General features: G+C 41.6%; 1 protein-coding gene and 1 long non-coding RNA gene across 10 annotated transcripts in view; one reads left to right on the forward strand and one right to left on the reverse strand.

Moving 5' to 3' along the window:
• The window catches only part of LOC148146771 (ELKS/Rab6-interacting/CAST family member 1-like), a 922,009-nt gene that overhangs the window by 424,081 nt on the left and 475,346 nt on the right, over positions 1-22,582 (reverse strand). The window lies entirely within an intron of this gene.
• LOC148146772 (uncharacterized) lies at positions 8,429-9,742 on the forward strand. The gene is made up of 3 exons (XR_015760347.1): positions 8,429-8,560; positions 9,024-9,136; positions 9,606-9,742. It is a non-coding gene; the product is annotated as an uncharacterized LOC148146772 (long non-coding RNA).

Here is a 22,582-nt window from a genome sequence, read left to right on the forward strand (position 1 = left end):
GGGCTCCATCTCCATCTGCCTGCTTACACTTTCCTCTGCCCTTCCAAATATCAGCATATATATCATTTTTTCCTAGCTGTTTCTAGTTCTGAAGAAGGGTCACTGAAATCATAATGTTAACTCTGTTTTCTCTCCACAGAAGCTGCTTGACCTGAGTTTCTCTAGCAATTTGACTTTTTTTTTTGTTCCTGACTTCAGTCAAATGTTGAATACAAGCAAAATTAGGTTATTACAAACACAATAAGATTCCCTCACTCTCCAACCTCCAGTATCCAGAAGTGTCTTAATTAAGTATCATTTGTTCAAATTATCCAGAATTCTAGCAGGTAAAACAATTTTGTTATTTTTTTATGAGATGGGATTCCTGACTCAAATGTAAATTCATCTTATTTAATTTTAAAAGCCATTTCAAGGAGGGAAGGTTGAGCATTCTGTGTTTAGTATAATAGGTTTTAGTCCAATTAGGGGCAGAATCTCATTGGGATCTGAGCACGAAGGACTATGGTGAGATTTGTAGCAGAATTGGACGAGCAGGACCGATTTCGTTGTTAGAAGCATCTTGCCCCATCTTTTAAGTTTTTGATAGGCAGAAGCAGTAATGTTGCCAATTAAGAAGGATCATTATTTATTAAATGCCTTGCTAACGACCATACTTGACTCATTAATATTTAGCTTCCTATCTTACCAAGTGTTCCAAACCAGCTGGATGTCAAGAAACGTCAATATGGAAACAGAGCGGTTCCTGGCAAATTCAATTTGCCGCTTGGTCCAAAAGATCTCAATATCTCAGGACCCCTTCATCAGGGTATCAGCATCCAATGTGTGTCAGTTGCTAAGGTTCATTTACAGGACATTTCTTCACTTCAATACTGCCCCAGCAATTGCCTTTATAATGCTGTGGCATGTTCATTGAGGTTCAGGGAGACACACTGATAGGGTCATAGAGATGTACAGCATGGAAACAGACCCTTTGGTCCAACATATCCATGCCGACCAGATATCCCAACCCAATCTAGTCCCACCTGCCAGCACCCGGCCCATATCCCTCCAAACCCTTCCTATTCATATACCCATCCAAATGCCTCTTAAATGCTGCAATTGTACCAGCCTCCACCACATCCTCTGGCAGCTCATTCCATACACGTACCACCCCCAGCGTGAAAAAACTGCCCCTTACGTCTCTTTTATATCTTTCCCCTCTCACCCTAAATCTATGCCCTCTAGTTCTGAACTCCCCGACCCCAGGGGAAAGACTTTGTCTACTTATCCTATCCATGCTTTTCATAATTTTGTAAACCTCTATAAGGTCACCCCTCAGCCTCCGACACCTCAGGGAAAACAGCCCAGGCCTGTTCAGCCTCTCCCTATAGCTCAAATCCTCCAACCCTGGCAACATCCTTGTAAATCTTTTCTGAACCCTTTCAAGTTTCACAACATCTTTCCGATAGGAAGGAGACCAGAATTGCACGCAATATTCCAACAGTGGCCTAACCAATGTCCTGTACAGCCGCAACATGGCCTCCCAATTCCTGTACTCAATACTCTGACCAATAAAGGATTGCATACCAAATGCCTTCTTCACTATCCTATCTAACTGCGACTCCACTTTAAAGGAGCTACGAAAGTGCACTCCGAGGTCTCTTTGTTCAGCAACACTCCCTAGGACCTTACCATTAAGTGTACAAGTCCTGCTAAGATTTGCTTTCCCAAAATGCAGCACCTCGCATTTATTTGAATTCAACTCCATCTGCCACTTCTCAGCTCATTGGCCCATCTGGTCTGGATCCTGTTGTAATCTGAGGTAACCCTCTTCGTTGTCCACTACATCTCCAATTCTGGTGTCATCTGCAAACTTACTAACTGTTCCTCTTATGCTCGCATCAAAATCATTTATGTAAATGACAAAAAGTAGAGGACCCAGCACCGATCCTTGTGGCACTCCACTGGTCAGAGGCCTCCAGTCTGAAAAACAACCCTCCACCACCACCCTGCTCTGTCTTCTACCTTTGAGCCAGTTTTGTATCCAAATGGCTAGTTCTCTCTGTATTCCATGAGATCTAACCTTGCTAATCAGTCTCCCATGGGGAACCGTGTCGAAAGCCTTACTGAAGTCCATATAGATCACATCTACTGCGCTGCTCTCATCAATCCTCTTTGTTACTTCTTCAAAAAACTCAATCAAGTTTGTGAGACATGATTTCCCACGCACAAAGCCATGTTGACTATCCCTAATCAGTCCTTGCCTTTCCAAATACATGTGCATCTGTCCCTCAGGATTCCCTCCAACAACTTGCCCACCACCGTCAGGTTCACTGGTCTATAGTTCCCTGGCTTGTCTTTACCGCCCTTCTTAAACAGTGGCACCATGTTTGCCAACCTCCAGTCTTCCGGCACTTCACTGTGACTATCGATGATACAAATATCTCAGCAAGAGGCCCAGCAATCACTTCTCTAGCTTCCCACAGAGTTCGCGGATACACCTGATCAGGTCCTGGGGATTTATCCACCTTTAACCGTTTCAAGACATCCAGCACTTCCTCCTCTGTAAATCAGAACATTTTGCAAGATGTCACCATCTATTTCCCTACAGTCTATATCTTCCATATCCTTTTCCACAGTAAATACTGATGCAAAATATTCATTTAGTATCTCCCCCATTTTCTGTGGCTCCACACAAAGGCTGCCTTGCTGATCTTTGAGGGGCCCTATTCTCTCCCGAGTTACCCTTTTGTCCTTTACGTTTTTGTAAAATCTCTTTGGATTCTCCTTAATTCTCTTTGCCAAAACTATCTCATGTCCCCTTTTTGCCCTCCTGATTTCTCTCTTAAGTACTCCTACTTCCTTTATACACTTCTAAGAATTCACTCGATCTATCCTGTCTATACCTTACATATGCTTTCTTCTTTTTCTTAAGCAAACCCTCAATTTCTTTAGTCATCCAGCATTCCCTATACCTACCAGCCTTTCCTTTCACCCTAACAGGAATATACTTTCTCTGGGTTCTTGTTATCTCATTTCTGAAGGCTTCCCATTTTCCAGCCGTCCCTTTACCTGCAAACATCTGCCCCCAATCAGCATTCGAAAGTTCTTGCCTAATACCATCAAAATTGGCCTTTCTCCAATTTAGAATTTAAACTTTTAGATCTGGTCTATCCTTTTCCATCACTATTTTAAAACGAATAGAATTATGGTCGCTGGCCCCAAAGTGCTCCCCCACTGACACCTCAGTCACCTGCCCTGCCTTATTTCCCGAGAATAGGTCAAGTTTTGCACCTTCTCTAGTAGGTACTTCCACATACTGAATCAGAAAATTGTCTTGTACGCACTTAAGAAATTCCTCTCCATCTAAACTCTTTAACACTATGGCAGTCCCAGTCTATGTTTGGAAAGTTAAAATCCCTGACCATAACTACGCTATTATTTTTACAGATAGCTGAGATCTCCTTACAAGTTTGTTTCTCAATTTCCCTCTGACGATTAGGGGGTTTATAATACAATCCCAATAAGGTGATCATCCCTTTCTTATTTCTCGGTTCCACCCAAATAACTTCCCTGGATGTATTTCCGGGAATACCTTCCCTCAGCACAGCTGTAATGCTATCTCTTATCCAAAAATGCCAATCTCCCTCCTCTCTTGCCTCCCTTTCTATCCTTCCTATAGCATTTGTATCCTGGAACATTAGGCTGCCAGTCCTGCGCATCCCTGAGCCATGTTTCTGTTATTGCTATGATATCCCAATCCCATGTTCCTAACCATGCCCTGAGTTCATCTGCCTTCCTCGTTAGGCCCCTTGCATTGAAATAAATACAGTTTAATTTATTAATCCTACCTTGTCCCTGCCTGCCCTGACTGTTTGACTCACTTCTGTTCTCAACTGTACCAGTCTCAGACTGATCTCTTTCCTCACTGTCTCCCTGGGTCCCAACCGCTCGCCCCGCTCGCCCCCCCCCACCTTAACTAGTTTAAATCCTCCCAAGCAGTTCTAGTAAATTTCCCTGCCAGTGTATTAGTCCCCTTCCAATTTAGGTGCAATCCGTCCTTCTTGAACAGGTCTCTTCTACCCCAATGATCCAAAAATGTGAATCCTTCTCCCATACACCAGCTCCTCAGCCATGCATTCATCTGCTCTATCCTCTTATTCCTGCCCTCACTAGCTTGTAGCACTGGGACTAATCCAGATATTACTACCCTTGAGGACCTCCTTTTTAAATTTCTGCCGAACTCTCTGTAATCTCCCTTCAGAATCTCTCCCTTCCTATATCGTTGGTTGCAATGTGGACAATGACCTCTTGCTGGCCCCTCTCCCCCGTGAGAACATTCTGCACCCTCTCAGAGACATCCTTGATCCTGGCACCAGGGAAACAACACACCATTCTGCTTTTTCTCTGCTGGCCACAGATACGTCTGTATGTACCTCGGACTGCAGAATCCACTAACATAATTGATCTTTTGGAAGCCGATGTACCCCTCGTTGCAGTAGAGCCAATCTCAATACCAGAAACTTGGCCGTTCGTGCTACGTTCCCCGGAGAATCCATCACCCCCTACATTTTCCAAAACAGTATACATGTTTGAAATGGGTATATCCATAAAAGACTCCTGCACTACCTACCTACCTCTCTTACCCTTCTGGAGTTAACCCATCTATGTGACTGTATCTGAGACTTTCCCCCCTTCCTATAACTGCCATCAATCACACACTGTTGCTGTTGCAAATTCGTCATCGCTTGTAACGGTCTCTCCAACCGATCCACTCGATCTGATAAGATTCGTATTCAATAGCATTTATGGCAGATATAATCCGCAGCAACCCTTAAACTCTCTTTAAACTCCCACATCTGACAAGAAGCCATTTGGATACAGAACTGGCTCAAGGTTAGAAGACAGAGTAGGGTGGTGGAGGGTTGTTTTTCAGATTGGAGGCCTATGATCAGTGGAGTGCCACAAGGATCGGTGCTGGGCCCCCTATTTTTTGTTATTTACATAAATGATTTGGATGCGAGCATAACAGGTACAGTTAGTAAGTTTGCAGATGACACCAAAATTGGTGGTGTAGTGGACAGCGAAGAGGGTTACCTCAGATTACAATAGGATCTGGACAGGATGGGTCAATGGGCTGAGAAGTGGCAGATGAAGTTTAATTCAGATAAATACGAGGTGCTGCATTTTGGGAAAGCAAATCTTACCAGTTGGTATGCTTTCTTTTATTGGTCAGCGTATTGAGTACAGGAGTTGGGAGGTCATGTTGAGGCTGTACAGGACATTAGTTAGGCCACTGTTGGAATATTGCGTGCATTCTGGTATCCTTCCTATCGGAAAGATGTTGTGAAACATGAAAGTGTTCAGAAAAGATTTACAAGGATGTTGCCAGGGTTGGAGGATCTGAGCTTATAGGGAGAGGCTGAACAGGCTGGGGCTGCTTTCCCTGGAGCGTCGGAGACTGAGGGGTGACCTTATAGAGGTTTACAAAATTATGAGGGGCATGGATAGGGTAAATAGGCAAAGTCTTTTCCCTGGGGTCGGAGAGTCCAGAACGAGAGGGCATAGGTTTAGGGTGAGAGGGGAAAGATATAAAAGAGACCTAAGGGACAACTTTTTCATGCAGAGGGTGGTACGTGTATGGAATGAGCTGCCAGAGGATGTGGAGGAGACTGGTACAATTGCAACTTTTAAGAGGCATTTGGATGGATATATGAATAGGAAGGGCTTGGAGGGATATGGGCCTGGTGCTGACAGGTGGGACTAGATTGGGTTGGGATATCTGGTCGGCATGGACGGGTTAGACCGAAGGGTCTGTTTCCATGCTGCATGATTCTATAAGTGGCAGCTTCAGCATTGTTCTTGTTTGATTACTGCAATTATATTGTCCTGCTAAGATCAATTTCAGAAGGTTAGAAATTCCACCAAGTTAGTTTCAGGGCTAATTGTTCCAATCTAAAATTGTATAAATTTCACTTACAAGTGATATTGTAATTATAAAGAAAAAGCAAATAAAACTGGGAGACTTGCAATATAGTAACATTTAAACAATGTTTTTATAAAATGTCTTCAATATAGAAAATACATTAAAGCTTCATAGAAGCAATAATCAGTAAAATCAATATTGATTCAATGAAAGTGTCTTCAGTAAAGATGACAAAAGACTTGGTTAAAGCATTTGAGGAAGGAGTGAGATAAGATGTTCGTAGGTAAAGGGACAGCTGAAAAATGAGAAGTCTTCAAAAATCAGAGTTTTTGAAGAAGTAAGAAAGAGGATTGATGAGTACAGACCAGTGGATGTGATCTATGTTGACTTCAATAAAGCGTTCAACAAAGTTCCTCATGGGAAACTGGTTAGCAAGGTTAGATCTCATGGAATACAGGGAGAACTAGCCATTTGGATACAGAACTAGCTCAAAGGTAGAAGACAGAGGGTGGTGTTGAGGGTTGCTTTTCAGACTGGAGACCTGTGACCAGGGGTGTGCCAGAAGGATCGGTGCCCGTCCACTGCTTTTTGTAATTTTTATAAATGATTTGGATGTGAACATAGGAGGTATAGTTATTGAGTTTGCAGATGACACCAAAATTGGAGGTGTAGTGGATAGTGATGAAGGTTACCTCAGAGTACAACAGGATCTTGATCAGATGGGCCAATGGGCTGAGGAGTGGCAGATGGAGTTTAACTTAGATAAATGTGAAGTGTTGCATTTTGGAAAAGCAAATCAGAGCAGGACTTATACACTTAATGGTAGGGTTGTGGGGAGTGTTGCTGAACAAGAGACCTTGGAGTGCAGGTTCATAGTTCCTTGAAAGTGGAATTGCAGGTAGATACGATTGTGAAGAAGGCATTTGGTATGCTTTGCTTTATTGGTCAGACCATTGAGTATAGGAGTTGGGAGGTGATGTTTGTCTGTCATGGGCTAGGCCACTGTTGGAATAGTGTGTGCAATTCTGGTCTCCTTTCCATTGGAAGGATGTTGCAAAATTTGAAAGGGTTCAGAAAAGATTTACAAGGGTATTGCCAGGGTTGGAGGATTTGAGCTGTAACGAGAGGCTAAATATGCTGGGGCTGTTATCCCTGGACCGTCAGAGGCAGAGGGGTGACCTTAGAGAGATTTATAAAATCATGAGGGGCATGAATAGGATAAATAATCAAGGTCCAGAACTAGAGGGCATATGTTTAGAGTGAGAGGGGAAAGATATAATAGGGACCTAAGGGGTGACTTTTTCACGCAGAGGTGATGGATGTGTGGAATGAGCTGCCTGAGGAAGTGGTGGCAGCTGGTACAATTACAACATTTAAAAGGCATCTGGATGGGTAAACAAATAGGAAGGGTTTGGAGGGATATGGGCCAAATGCTGATAAATGGGACTAGATTAGATTAGGATATCTGGTCGACATGGCTGAGTTGGACCGAAGAGTCTGTTTCCATGCTGTACATCTCATGCATTTGGTGCAATTATAGATACCAAATAAACATCATGTGATTCACTGATAGTAGTAGGAGCAGAAAATTCAATCCCTCGAGTCTGTTCTGACATTTAATTAGATTCTGGCTGATCTCACCCACCCTGCATGGCTGGACAGAGCATGCTGTCAACCATTCAGAGTAGCAGCATGTCTATCAAGTGGCATCGTACTTTGAGGCAAGGTGAAGGCAGAGAAGGAAAGAAAATTAAGTAAATCCTCCACTTATTTAGTGCAACATCCCACACTAAAGATTTAAGAGCTTGATCAGAAGGCCCAAAGCAGAAATTCTGAGTTAACACTATTCTTAAATCGAGGATTGCCTACACTAATGCCTGCTCTGTATCTTAATTCTATTTACCAAACTTTAATATTCCAAACGCTTCTTTTTATCTAGATCTATGGAATTACGATTATTGCAAACATTTTGTTTAAATGATTCCTCAATTTTCTAATCTCAGTGGGTTACAAACCAAGTTTATGCAACCTTCTCCATAATTGAATTGGTTAAGCCCTGCTATCATCCTGCCAAATCTGTCCTGTGCGATTTCTAAAGCCAATTCATCTTTCCTGAATTTATTTTTCTGGGGTTCAAAACTGGAATCAGAATGAGTTCTCTATACAACTGCGACAGCACTTATTAAGTGTCTGCTTTACATGATTTTTTTTCACACTGAAAAGAAAAGGGTATAATATTGTGATATAAAATGTCTGATTTATCCTTTTTTAATATAATTTATTTTACACTTGGAGTTTGAATTTGAGTTACTAACATATGGGTTTTATGAGTGTCTGAAGTTAATGATTAACTTGCAAGTATTTCTGTTGTCATGGCGATTTCTTTTAAAACAGTTTCAGGGGGCTAATTTGGCAGCCTAATAAGTTCATGTCTACTGCAGGATTTTCTGACTAGTGAGGAAGTCAATTATATCTCAAGGTTTTTGTGAGAGGTTTCCATACTGGGAGAGTTTTTAAGCTTAAGGAAAACATCCATAGTAGAAGGCAGAGATTTTTGTTTCATACAAACAAGGAACAGGTTACTTGGCTCATTCCATAAGCTCACAGTTGATTTGATTTCAACCTCACCTCCACATTCCTGCATAACCGCCCATGGTAATTAAGAATCTATCTACCTTTACCTTAAAACTATTTAAAAATTCTGGATCCACTGTATTTTGAAGGGAATTCCAAAGAGTCACAGCTTGTAAGAGAGAAGAAAACATCTGTCTTAAATGGGTCCCCCTTATTTTCAAATTATAACCTCTAGTTCTGCAATCTCCAACAAATGTTATGACCCTTTTGACATTGATCCAGTCAGGACCACTCAGGATTGTATATGCTTCAATTGTATAAGTTACTTCTGATTCTTCTAAACTCTTCAGTTTTACTTTCTTTTGAGCAATTCTCTAAAGTCATGAATACAGCAGTGCTCTTGAGAAGGGGAGAATATAGAAAAACAAAAGTTACTTTAGGATATGTAGTTAACGATAGTTCCTATCTCGAAGTGTTGGGATAAAACCTTGAAAAGGTTACTTGAAGCTAACTAAGTTTGATCTCAAATGCATGGTATTTATAGGAAGAAGCTATCAGCGTTTCCAGTCTGGGAGTTAAAATCTCAGTTACCTTCAATCTATCAAGGTGTTCGAGAAAGGGATTCTGACCAGAGTACTGTACAAGGGTTGCTGTTCGGTAATGTATGGGTTTTTTTGAAACTTGTAAAGGTGTTTTGGGATTAATGAGATTACACTGTTTTAGTGTCTTTAAAATCCTTTTAATTTATGTTATATGTAAATAGATTGGTTTGTTCTATTTTATCACAATATATTTTGCTTAATAAACTTCTCTTTTACTATTAAAACAAAATCTACAATATTGCACACTTCTGTCTCAAAGAGACCACTTCATTAAAGCCAAAACATCAAGCCATTCAGTTTGGGATTGATTTTATTCAGTATTAACATCAGCGAGGATTATAACATCTAAACTCACTTTTGAGATTCATTCCCTTGACAAAGGCCAACATTCAATTAATGTTTTGACTATTTTTGCCGAAGTACAGTAGGTTTTTGTGATTTATTCATACGTACATCAAAATGGTTTGTTCTTTTATTGTTCCTAATTTTGTTATTAAACAAATGTTCTGATCTGTCTTCCTCAGATCCAAAGGCAATGTCATCAGACATTCACATAGTGAACTACATCTTCCATTCCAGGATCTCGACTGACTATGAAAGTAATGATTAACACAATACATCTAAGTCATCAAATCCTTTTAATACCAGGTTGAAAAATCAGCAAGAGATTTACATATTTATGCCTTGGTTTCTCTATTACTTTTTCTTTCCTTCTATTAAGTTCAATATGTTCCACCCTTGAATCTATTATTATTCCCTGTGTACCAATATTATGATGTCCCCTTCCTCCAGTCTAAAAAAAGGCTTGCCACTTTTCTTTCTTTTGTAGGCTTGGCATACATCATCTTTCGTGAGCCCACATTTATCTTTGCCTCTCTCACAACTTTTCTAGAAAGAACTATTGCTCTTAGTTTTGATATTGAATGTACATTCTTTTCCACGTCCTTTTTATAGCTTTTTAAATTATTTACTATAAGTCTCTTTGTTGCCTTTTTAAAACAGTTTTCTGGATTTCCACTTCTCCTTGCATTTCTGCAAGATTTTAAAATTTAGATTAAGAATGTGTCTTACTTTAATTATTGGCTACGGTTTCTTAATGGCACAAATGAAATGCTGGCTTTCAAGGGAATATACTGGTTTTGTATTATAATGATAACTCCCTTGAATACTACCCACTGGTTCTAAGTTTATGCGTTAATTCATCAGCCCAGTTTGTTATGCTCAATTTATTTGCCTTGCATTCAAAGTTCAGCTTATTTTAAAAAATTGCTTCAATTGGTCAGAGGAGTCAATCAATATTCTGGCATGGGAGATTACACTTATGGTAATAAGTAAGATGTTAAAAATGAGATATTATTGTGAGAGATTTGTTTTTGGAGAGTCACCTTTGAAAGCAGAATGGCATTAGTGAAAAAACCTTCTTTATCCAAAACACTACACAAGCTCCATGGTCTTAAAGTCTGATAATAGTCCACAAGGCAAACTTAATCTGATCTTTACAGGTACAGTATCATCAGCAACCAACATACAAGAAAAATCTATGATTCCTCAAAGAATTATATCACATCAGGCAAATGGAGCTCCTTTATGTGGTTCAGATTAAAATGTGAGATGGACCAAATGATTACTTTTTATTTGTTCTCATTACTATGTGGTTGTTTTAAATTTTTTTAAAAAAATCTTCAAAATATCATGTTTGAAACTAAGTAGAACTAGGAATAAACAACAGTTTGGCATGTTTCTGATTTCAAACCTATTTCAAATTTTAAACCATACAAGTAGTATATTATTAAGGGTAAATAATCATTCATATTAAGGGTGTTAATGAAATATTTCTGATAAGCTGTATTTATAAACTTTTAGACTGAACTTTGTCTTCTCTGAGGGCCCCTGATACTACACAGGCCACATGGTCTTAAAGTCTGCTAACAGCCCACAACAGAAGTTAAATGTGATCTTCAAAGGTATAGTATCACTAATAAACAATACACAAGAAAAATCTATGATTCCTCAAAGAATCATACCGCCTCAGGCAAATGGAGTTACTTCATGTAGTTCAGATTAAATTCTTCAGAAGGGTTACTACACTCAAAATGTTATCTCTGCTTTCTCTTTACAAATGCTGCCAGACCTGCTGAGTTTCTTCAGCAATATTTGTTTTTATTTCAGATTAACAGTTGCTGATTATCAGTGTGACTAGAGCATTCTGGTGATAATGTATGTGAAAATGAAGCTAAATACATTTGCCATTGTTCACAGTTCCAAATCAAATGTAGCTTTAAAAATAAATAAATCTTCCTAATACCAATTTGTCTGAGAGTACAACATAATTCTGTGTTGGAAGTACCCTTTGTTCATTTTTGAATATTGTGACAAGCAAGAAACATTTGGCAGAATTAAACATAAGCAACAGGAGTGTTGCTGCTAGCTGGAATGATGGTGAGGCCCTCACCTTACCTTCTCTACCCAATCAGGTCCTTAACTGTGCAGCAACAGGAATTCCTCAGCATCAAAGACCTGGTTCAGAAGGCCCAATACCACCAACAGCCATTGGGAATCAGAGCTCGGTAGCTGTTATTGGTTGCTCGAGCCACCAGGAAGACAGTGGCTGCTATTGGAAATGCACCCAACCCAGGCCCAAACTTGTCATGGAACCCAGGCCATTGTTGACTTTGTGATGGATGGTAAAGGATGGCAGAGTAGAAGTTGGGGAAGGAGTTAGCAGCAAAATAAGGGAGTGGTTCTCAGTTCTAAATTAGGATGCAAGGAAACAAAAACATGACAGATGATCAGAGCTTTCTTATTTTCCAAACAGAAAGTCTATTCATTCTTGTAGTTTTATGACAGTGAAGCAGAATTTCCCCTTTAGTTTTTGAGCATAAAGGATTGCTTAAGTGAAGTATAACAATGATCATGCATCCTTTTCAGAGATAATCTAATTTCCTGTTGATTTAAGTGAGTGCACCTTAATAATTACTGAGTAAAGGACAAAATGGTGGATTTATCACTGAGGTTTCTGACATTTAGTAAATTTTACAGAAAATTAATTTTGTACTTTGGCTGCTCGGTCCTTTTTTGGTGCTTTAAGCCAAGTCAAGTTAAAATGAGTTCCAGACCATTTTTCAACCCTCATATAGATAAAGCACTAAAATTGTTAAAGTTGATTCCATGCTACAAATGGGAAATAACGTTCACAAGGAACATATGTCAAAGATAGGGTGGCAACACTAATTCCAAACTTTCAACCCACACTCCCTGCAAACACTATTTCCAACTGAGAGTGAAAGATTATGGAATTAGGTCATACATTCATAAATTAAAACTTGTCAAAACAGGAAATCTTCAATATAGATTTATAAGCTCATGCCATTATCATGAAATTAAACCAGTTGGTAAGAATCAGTGACAGCCTTGGGAGTTGGGGAAGAGTGAAATATTGAAGCAAGAATTATCTTGGAAAGGCAAATCAAGGCAGGACCTATACACATAATGCTAAGGTCCTGAGTAGTGCTGCTAAACAAAAAGACCTTGGAGTGCAGGTTCATAGTTCCTTGAAGGTGGAGTCACAGGTAGACAGGATAGTGAAGGCAGCATTTGGTATGCTTTTATTGGTCAGTGCGTCAAGATAGAAATTGGAAGGTCATGTTCCAAAACAAAAAACAATGCAACCGCATATAAAACAGTAATTGCTGCTCCTGGAATTTGAGGAAATCACCTCCAGCACCTAAAATACCTCAAAAAAAAAAGGAGCAGCTGTTGCAGCCAGAAATTTTTCCTGTCCTCCATCTTGGAAAGATATAAAAGCGACCTATGGGGCAACTTTTTCACGCAGAGGGTGGAGCGTGTATGGAATGAGCTGCCAGAGGAAGTGGTGGAGGCTGGTACAATTGCAACATTTAAGAGGCATTTGGATGGGTATATGAATAGGAATGGTTTGGAGGGATATGGGCTGGGTGCTGGCAGGTGGGACTAGATTGGGTTGGGGTATCTAGTTGGCATGGACGGGTTGGACCAAAGGGTCTGTTTCTATGCTGTACATCTCTATGACTCTATGTTGCAGCTGTACAGGATATTGGTTAGGCCACTTTTGAAATACTGCATACAGTTCTGATCTCCCTGCTACAGGAAGGATGTTGTGGAACCCGAAATGGTTCAGAAAAGATTTACAAGGATGTTGCCGAAGTTGGACGGTTTAAGCTATAGGGAGAGGCTGAATAGGCTGGGGTTATTTTCCCTGGAGCATCGAAGACGGAGGGGTGACTTTAGAGAAGTTTGAAATCATGAGGGGCATCGATGGGGTGAATAGCCAAGGTCTGTTCCCCAGGGTAATGGAGTTCAAAACTAGAGGGCTTAAGTTTAAGATGAGAGGGGAAAGATTTAAAAGGGACTTAAAGGGAAACTTTTTCATGCAGTGTGTATGGAATGAGTTGCCAGAGGAAGTGCTGGAAGTTAGTACATTACAACATTTAAAAGGCATCTGGATGAATGCATGAATAGAAAGGGTTGGAAGGATAAGGACCCAATGCTGGCAAACAGGAGTTATAGAGTCATAGAGATGTACAGCATGGAAACAGACCCTTCAGTCCAACCCGTCCATACCGACCAGATATCCCAACCTAATCAAGTCCCACCTGTCAGCACCCGGCCCATATCCCTCCAAATCATTCCTATTCATATACCAACCCACATGCCTTTTAAATGCTTCAACTGTACCAGCCTCCACCACCTCCTCATTCCATATACGTACCACCCTCTATGTGAAAAAGTGGCCCCTTAGGTCTCTTTTATATCTTTCCTCTCTCACCCTAAACCTATGCCCTCTCGTTCTGGACTCGCTGACCCCAGGGAAAAGACTTTGCCTATTTACCCGATCCACGACCCTCATAATTTTGCAAACATTGTTAAGGTCACCTCTCAGCCTCTGATGCTCCAGGAAAAACAGCCCCAGCCTGTTCAGTCTCTCCCTATAGCTCAAATCCTCCAACCCTGGCAACATGCTTGTAAATCTTTTCTGAACCCCTTCAAGTTTCACAACATCTTTCTGATAGGAAGGAGATCAGAACTGCATGCAATATTCCAACAGTGGCCTAACCAATGTCTGTACAGCCGCAACATGACCTTCCAACCCCTGTACTCAATACTCTGACCAATAAAGGATTGCATACCAAATGCCTTCTTCACTATCCTATCTACCTGCGAGTCCACTTTCAAGGAGCTATGAACCTGCACTCCAAGGCCTCGTTGTTCAGCAACACACCCTAGGACCTTACCATTAAGTGTATAAGTCCTGCTAAGATTTGCTTTCCAAAAAGGCAGCACCTCGCATTTATCTGAATTAAACTCCATCTGCCACTTCTCAGCCCATTGACCCATCTGGTCGAGATCCTGTTGTAATCTGAGGTAACCCTCTTTGCTGTCCACTACACCTTCAATGTTGGTGTCATCTGCAAACTGTACCTCTTATGCTCGCATCCAAATCATTTAGATTAGATTAGATTAGATTACATTACATTACAGTGTGGAAACAGGCCCTTCGGCCCAACAAGTCCTCACTGAACCGCAACCCACCCATACCCCTACATTTACCCCTTACCTAACACTATGGGCAATTTAGCATGGCCAATTCACCTGACCTGCACATCTTTGGACTGTGGGAGGAAACCGGAGCACCCAGAGAAAACCCACGCAGTCATGGGGAGAACGTGCAAACTCCACACAGTCAGTCGCCTGAGGCAGAAATTGAACCCGGATCTCTGGCGTTGTGAGGCAGCAGTGCTAACCACTGTGCCACCCACGTGTAAATGACAAAAGGTAGAGGACCCAGCACCGATCCTTGTGGCACTCCACTGGTCACAGGCCTCCAGTCTGAAAAACAACCCTCCACCACCGCCCTGTCTTCTACCTTTGAGCCAGATCTGTATCCAAATGGCTATTTCTCCCTGTATTCTGTGAGACCTAATCTTGCTAATCAGTCTCCCATGGGGAACCTTGTCGAACGCGTTACTGAAGTCCACATAGATCACATCTACTGCTCTGCCCTCACCAATCTTCTTTGTTACTTCCTCAATAAACTCAATATAGTTTGTGAGACATGACTTCCCACACACAAAGCCATGTTGACTATCGCTAATCAGTCCTTGCCTTTCCAAATCCATGTACATCCTGTCCCTCAGGATTCCCTCCAACAACTTGCCACCACCAACGTCAGGCTCACTGGTCGATAGTTCCCTGGCATGTCCTTACCACCTTTCTTAAACAGTAGCACCACATTAGCCAACCTCCAGTCTTCCGGAACCTCACCTGTGAGTATCGATGATACAAATATCTCAGCAAAAGGCCCAGCAATCACTTCTCCAGCTTCCCACGAGTTCTAGGGTACACCTGATCAGGTCCTGGGGATTTATCCACCTTTATCCGTTTCAAGACATCCAGCACTTCCTCCTCTGTAATATGGACATTTTGCAAGATGTCACCATCTATTTCCCTACTGTCTATATCTTCCATATCCTTTTCCATAGTAAATACTGATGCAAAATACTCATTTAGTATCTCGGCCATTTTCAGTAGCTCCACACAAAAGGCCGCCTCGCTGATCTTTGAGGGGCCCTATTCTCTCCCTAGTTACCCTTTTGTCCTTTACGTTTTTGTAAAAACTCTTTGGATTCTCCTTAATTCTATTTGCCAAAGCTATCTCATGTCACCTTTTTGCCCTTCTGATTTCCCTCTTAAGTATACTCCTACTTCCCTTATAGTCTTCTAAGGATTCACTCTATCCTGTCTATACCTTACATATGCTTCCTTCTTTTTCTTAAGCAAACCCTCAATTTCTTTAGTCATCCAGCATTCCTTATGCCTACCAGCCTTTCCTTTCACCCAACAGGAATATACTTTCTCTGGATTCTTGTTATCCCTTTTCTGAAGGCTTCCCATTTTCCAGCCATCCCTTTACCTGCGAACATCTGCCTCGAATCAGCTGTCGAAAGCTCTTGCCTAATACCGTCAAAATTGGCCTTTCTCCAATTTAGAACTTCAACTTTTAGATCTGGTTTATCCTTTTTCATCATTATTTTAAATCTAATAGAATTATGGTCGCTGGCCCCAAAGTGCTCCCCCACTGACACCTCAGTCACTTGTCCTGCCTTATTTCCCAACAGTAGGTCAAGGACAAGATTAAATTTAGGCTATCTGGTCCACATGGATGAGTTGGACTGAAGGGTGTTTCCATGCTGTACAGCTCTTTTACTCTATACTTGAAGAGGGGAACTGTGACTTGCAGCAGTGGTTGGGAAAGGTCAGTGGACAGGGAGCCAATTGGGTGGGTCAGTGAAAGGGGGGAAATAGGGAAGCGAAGGGGGGGAAATGTTAGAAATAGGGATGCAGGAATCAGGATGAGGGGAATGGGATGTGGAAAAAAAAGGAATACAAGAAGGCCGTGGATACACAGTCAATGAGCAAGTTCAAAATTAAATGAGCATATTTTTGGGCAAGGGGTAAGGATCATTTGGATTGATTGGGAAAGCGCAGCTCATGTACAAATACAGGTCTGATCTTATTGAATAATGGGCAGGCTTGAGAGGCTGTATAGTCTGTGATATTTCAGAGGGGATGGTGAACATACTACTTATAGAAGTTCTAGTCTCTCTGGCACTAGATGAGGTTTATGGTCCAAGGTGTGGTGAGTAGCTCCTGCACCACATGCGGACTTTGGGAACATGGAAGGTGATTGCTATTTTGATCTTTCTAGACCACAATATATTGCTTGTGCTTCACAGTCACTACTGGCATTAATTCTGATGTTGCACAATGTGGTCAAGAGTGTTTGGAGCGAGGATGTCTCATCCACACACAAAGATTAATGCTTCAGATTCACATACAGCATACAGTGCTCGTGGGTGATTTTCACCAGTTCAGTGTGGGAACGTGGGAACTGTTGTCGCCTTTTCAAGATCTTTTGCCCATAGAAAGTGAAGCCCCTCCCCCACAGAATGGCACTCTTTAGATGTGATAACAGGCATGTCCAACCACATTGCTCTCTTGTTGTTTGCATCATGATGGAAAGAAACAGTCATCATACTTCACATAGTGTGTCTCAGGCTCAGCCACGTACTCTTGGTGTACCCCCAAATGTAACTTCACATTGCCTTCTGGTCACCCGGTTGTCACCCTCAACGGGCTGTGAACCCCCACCCAACCCATCTATCTTACTGTTAATCTCCCCACTTTACCCCATCAATCCAAGATGTATCAAACCAACATGCCAGATATAGTCCCGCACTGTTCCCCCTTGTTTTAAAAAATTCTCAAGGTCAGGTTCGTAGGAGAGTAGTCTGACACAGAACAAACGACCAAGAGGCGAGTCTGCTAGAATATGGGCATTTTATTCCCCGCAGCGTCGCCACAACCAACGGGTCTGGCTTATACTCACTCTACATGTTACCGGAACTGGGAGCCGTCAGTTCTCGTAGAGCGGTTGCCAACAACCCACGCTCGGCGGTTAAACGTAACCCCGGAGCAGACTCACCGAACTGGAGACTTTTCCAGCTGATATACTCTTTTCCAGATATAAACATTCATGTGAACAGCAGAGCAAGGCTAAAAAACACATTCCATTCTGGTTACATACAGATAAGAAGATTCACACGGGGAGGTGTGTAATAAGATTCACACGGGACTAAGCAACACCTCCATTCCGGTTAGATTCACACATGTATTGGGACATAATTTTTAACCGTTTCACCACATTCCACTGCTTGGCCCAATACATGTGTTACATTATGATTCACACATGTATTGGGACATAATTTTACACCACACCCCTCCCCCGCCCCCATGAAACCAGGGTATCGCTGACTATCGATGACCCCTCCTCCCACATTATCCCTTTCCCTTCAATGCTTTATCATCCTCCCTGCCTTGAACTGAGTTGCTGCTCTTCACAAGAGTAATCCCTTCTGCATATTGGTGTGCAGTTTCTAATCGCTACAACTGAGGTTCCCAGCATCCATCACAGCATCTGATCACCCACCCTGACTTTCACAAACCTCCATAGGTTACTATTACTGACTACTTAAAGCAATACTGATTGAAGATGTTGAATGGAAATGGAAGATAGTCTTAACCTGTAAGATGACTGTGTCTGACAAAAGGTAAAACCAGGGAGGGAGAGTGGCCCAAAGTTCTTGGGTACAGACCTGGTGATAGTAATTGCTGCAGGAGCCAGCAATAATGGGTCAAATGGCTGTCCACACAAATGGCAGAAGGCAATGGCAGCAAATATTAAAACACAATGCAAACAGTGTAACTACAGCACCCATAACTGGGAGCAACTAGGCTGATCAGAATGCTTGAAGCAAGGGCCATGGCCTTCATTATGTGCAAGTGCACTCCCTGCAGACTTGGCCAACTTTAATTAGAAATAAAAACGCTCAGCACTTTTACAGCTCCCCAAAGCTTACAGGCCATCCACAATTCCCCAGTCAGGAGAGTAATAGAATACTCCCCACTTTTGTGGATGAGTGCAGTGCCAACCACACTCAAGGAGGTTAACACCAACCAGGACAAAGTAGTTCACATGATTGGTATCAGATCCACAAACATCCACTTCCTCCACCTCCAATGTTCAGTAGCAGCAGCATGTACACCATTTACAAGACACATTACAGAAATTCACCAAGGCTCCTCAGACAGCACCTTCCAAACGCACAACCATTTCTGTCCGGAAAGTCAAGAGCAGCAAAGACACAGCAATACCACAGCAATATGTGGGCGGCACGGTGGCACAGTGGTTAGCACTGCTGCCTCACAGCACCAGAGACCGGGGTTCAATTCCCACCTCAGGCAACTGTGTATGTGGCGTTTGCACATTTTCCCCGTGTCTGCGTGGGTTTCCTCCGGTTTCCTCCCACAATCCAAAAATGTGCAGGTTAGGTGAATTGGCCATGCTAAATTGTCCGTAGTGTTAGGTGAAGGGGTAAATGTAGGAGAATGGGTCTGGGTAGGTTACGCTTCGGCGGGTAGGTGTGGACTTGTTGGGGCAAAGGGCCTGCTTCCACACTGTAAGTAATCTAATCTAAGAATCTAATCTAACCACCATCTGCAAGTTCCCCTCCAAATCACTGACTGTCCTGGCTTAGAAATACATCATCATTCCTTCAAAATCAAAACCCTAGAACTCATCTCTAATAGCATTGTGGGTTAACCTAAAGCACATGGACTGCAACAATTCAAGAAGCAGCTCACCATGACCTTCTCAAAGGCAACTAAGGACAGGCAATAAATGCCAACCCAGCCTGTGACATCCAGGTCCTACCAGTGATTTTAAAAAAACTCAGACAGAGCCAAATACAATCAATCAACAATAAATTTGATTGTAGTCAATGCTCTCCTTAAAGACTGCCTTTTTAAGGTGGGTAGGGGGATCAGTGGGGTGAGTGAAGTCACTCCTGCTGACGAGCATTATGGTTCAGTCGAGTTATGTGCATTTAAGGACTGTGCCTTGTGCTTGAAAATTAGCCCCTGGCATCCAATCAGTAATGCACTGAGTGACACCAGTTCACAGCATTTCCTTACTTCCAGCTTGTGTTCCTAACACATATAGCAACTCTGGCACCAAAATGGCACCTGCACTAGCAGTGTGGTCAGCACTGAAACCATTTAGCACTCCAAATGAAGCTAAACTTTACAATATTTTTATTCTTGAATTTAAGCCACAATGTGGTCAAGAGTGCTTGGAGCAAGGATTTCTCATCCACACGCAGAGATTAATGCTTAAGATTCACATACAGCAGAATTCAGGATAACTTTTAAAAATGAGGCTCGTGGGTAAATATAAGTCTCTCAACTCTCTATCAATAGATTCAAATGGTAAACTGATTGGAACTAAAATAACACGTTTCCTTCTATCTGATGGATTTACAATAAAGCAATTATTTGTTGACTATCATTTAATTCTTGTCTCCAAAGACCTTTTGGTCAGTTAATTATCAGGAAGGTAATTGTCATTCCAAAAGCATGGTAAAGTTTGGCAATGGAGTGGGAAGATAACCCCAAGCTGTATTTTGATCCTGGAGTGAACAAGAGAAATAAATGCTCCTTATCATTACAAAGACAGCTTTCAGATAGGAAAGGTTATACAAATACTGGAGAGAACGTGACAAAGTGCAGGGATTAGATGGTGTGTCAACCATAAACAAACTAGAAGCCACTTTAAATGAATGATTATCACTCCAGACTAGACAGGCACCAGATGGTTAAAACTGACATTTGGGTTTTCTAAATTTTTTTCCCAAAAAATGCTGAGAGATTTAATAGATAACCTGCCAAACAATGGCAGAAATTTTGAAAGCACAAAGAAAGTCCTTCTCTAATTTATTTTATCACTTGACAGTTCTGAGTTGCAGATCCTGCACCCTGAGGAAACTTTAAAGTGCTTGCAGTCATGCCCTGAAAGCACATGGTACAGCCAAAACTTGCTGCACACCACAGGTTTACAGTAGTCTCCAAAAATGTTTGAATTGTCTTAGTGCTTCTTGTATACAGTTTGATCCAAAATATGTTAAGGAATGAAAACAAAATATAATTGCTCATTAAAAATACTTTTCTCATCTTTGAAATTAGGTCTAAGTCCTTGGCCTGGAGCATGTTGCTGTTATTATAATAAGGCTCACTAAAATTCTCAGATACAGTACCTCCTGCAACTCTGTCAGCCCTGTAATGAAAACCATCACTTGAGACCTCATTGCAAGTTATATAAGGTTCATTTGCAGTGTTGTAAAACTTTGTTCTGATAACAATTTTATCTCCCTATACAGATGTGACAAATCTGCAATAAATCATTGGAACACTATTTTGCAGGGAAATCCTTATGCCAAGACAGCCTGATTACAAACAATATTAAGAATTATACATAATGATACTTGAAGTTCAGTTCCACGACTAATGATGCCTGATTGTGTATGAGAAGGAGTTTGTTAGCAAAGACAAAAATTAAACAAACCTGTTCTTGCACATCTCTTCCTCACCTTTTTTAGGACTACCTGAAGAATAGAATAAAAGCAAGGATTTTTCTAATTTTTATGCAAATTCAAAGTCTGTAGTCAGGCATCCTAATCCATCCAGAATCATCAACAAGACAGCCTGCTGGACTAAGAGCCAAGCAGGCATGTGAGTGGTCATTTGGCAGGCTCTTTGTCGCATCACTTTAGTGGACAGTGATACACCGCTCCTCCGCCACCCAACCCATTTCAGGTTGGGTACTTCTGTCTTGCACAAATTGGTGGAGATCAAGGGATCTGCCTCCACACCAAACTGAACCTGCCTACAATGGTTTACCCAGTCAGGTAGGCTGATTCTTCCTCATCCCGCCTGGAACTGATGTCTTTGCTGTTCAGACAGGATGATTATTTGAAGAGGACATGTCCAACCAGCAGCTATGTAAAGATTTGGTGGAGGACCCATGACAAATGGGGAAGCATTTAAATATTTATTTGAAGTCATGCCAAACATTAAATAAGACCATAAGACATAGGAGCAGAAATTAGGCCATTTAGCCCATCGAGTCTGCTCTGCCATTCAATCATGGCTGATAAGTTTCTCAACCCTGTTTGCTCCCTGTCATGCTTTATCCCCTTGACAAACAATAACCTATCTATCTCAGTCTTAAATATACTCAATGATCTGGCCTCCACAGCCTTCTGTGGCAGTGATTCCATAGATTCACCACTCTCTGGCTGAAGAAGTTTTTCCTTATCTCCATTCTAAAAGATCTTTCCCTAAGGCTATGCCCTTGAGTCCTAATCTCTCCTACCAATAGAAACATCTTCCCAACATTCACTCTGTCCAGGTCATTCAATTTTCTGAGAGTTTCAATAAAATCCTCCTTCATCCTTCTAAACTCCATCAAGTATAGTCCCAAAGTCCGCAAACGTTCATCATATGTTAAGCTTTTCATTCTTGGGACCATTCTTGTGAACTTCCTCTAAACAAGTTCCAATATATCCTTCCCGAGATAGAGTATTCTGCAGAGTTTTGGGCCCTATAAGTGTGGTCCGACCAGACCCTTATACACCCTCAAAAGTACATCACTGCTTTTATATTCAAGTCCTCTCAAAATAAATGCCAACGTTGCATTTGTCTTCCTAACTACTGAGTCAGCCTGCAAGTTTACCATGATAGAATCCTGGACTAGAACTCCCAAGTCTCTTTGCACTTCTGAATTTTCTCCCCTCTCAGAAAATAGTCTATGCTTCTCTTCTTACCGAAGGGCACAATCTCACACTTTCCCAAGTTGTACTCCATCTGCTGCTTCTTTGCCCACTCTCTTAACTTGTCCAAATCAATCTGTAGCCTCCCCACCTCCTTAGTGCTACCTGTCTCTCAACCTATTTTTGTCTCAGCTGCAAACTTAGCCAGAATGTCCTCAGTTCCTGCACCTGGACCATTAATGTATAAAGTGAAAAGTTGAGGTCCCAACACTAACCCCTGCAGCACGTCACCCAACACC

This window comes from Chiloscyllium plagiosum, unplaced genomic scaffold (assembly GCF_037043375.1).
Source record: "Chiloscyllium plagiosum isolate Xiang-an unplaced genomic scaffold, Cpla_swu_hap1 HiC_scaffold_19, whole genome shotgun sequence".
Lineage (NCBI taxonomy): Eukaryota > Metazoa > Chordata > Chondrichthyes > Orectolobiformes > Hemiscylliidae > Chiloscyllium > Chiloscyllium plagiosum.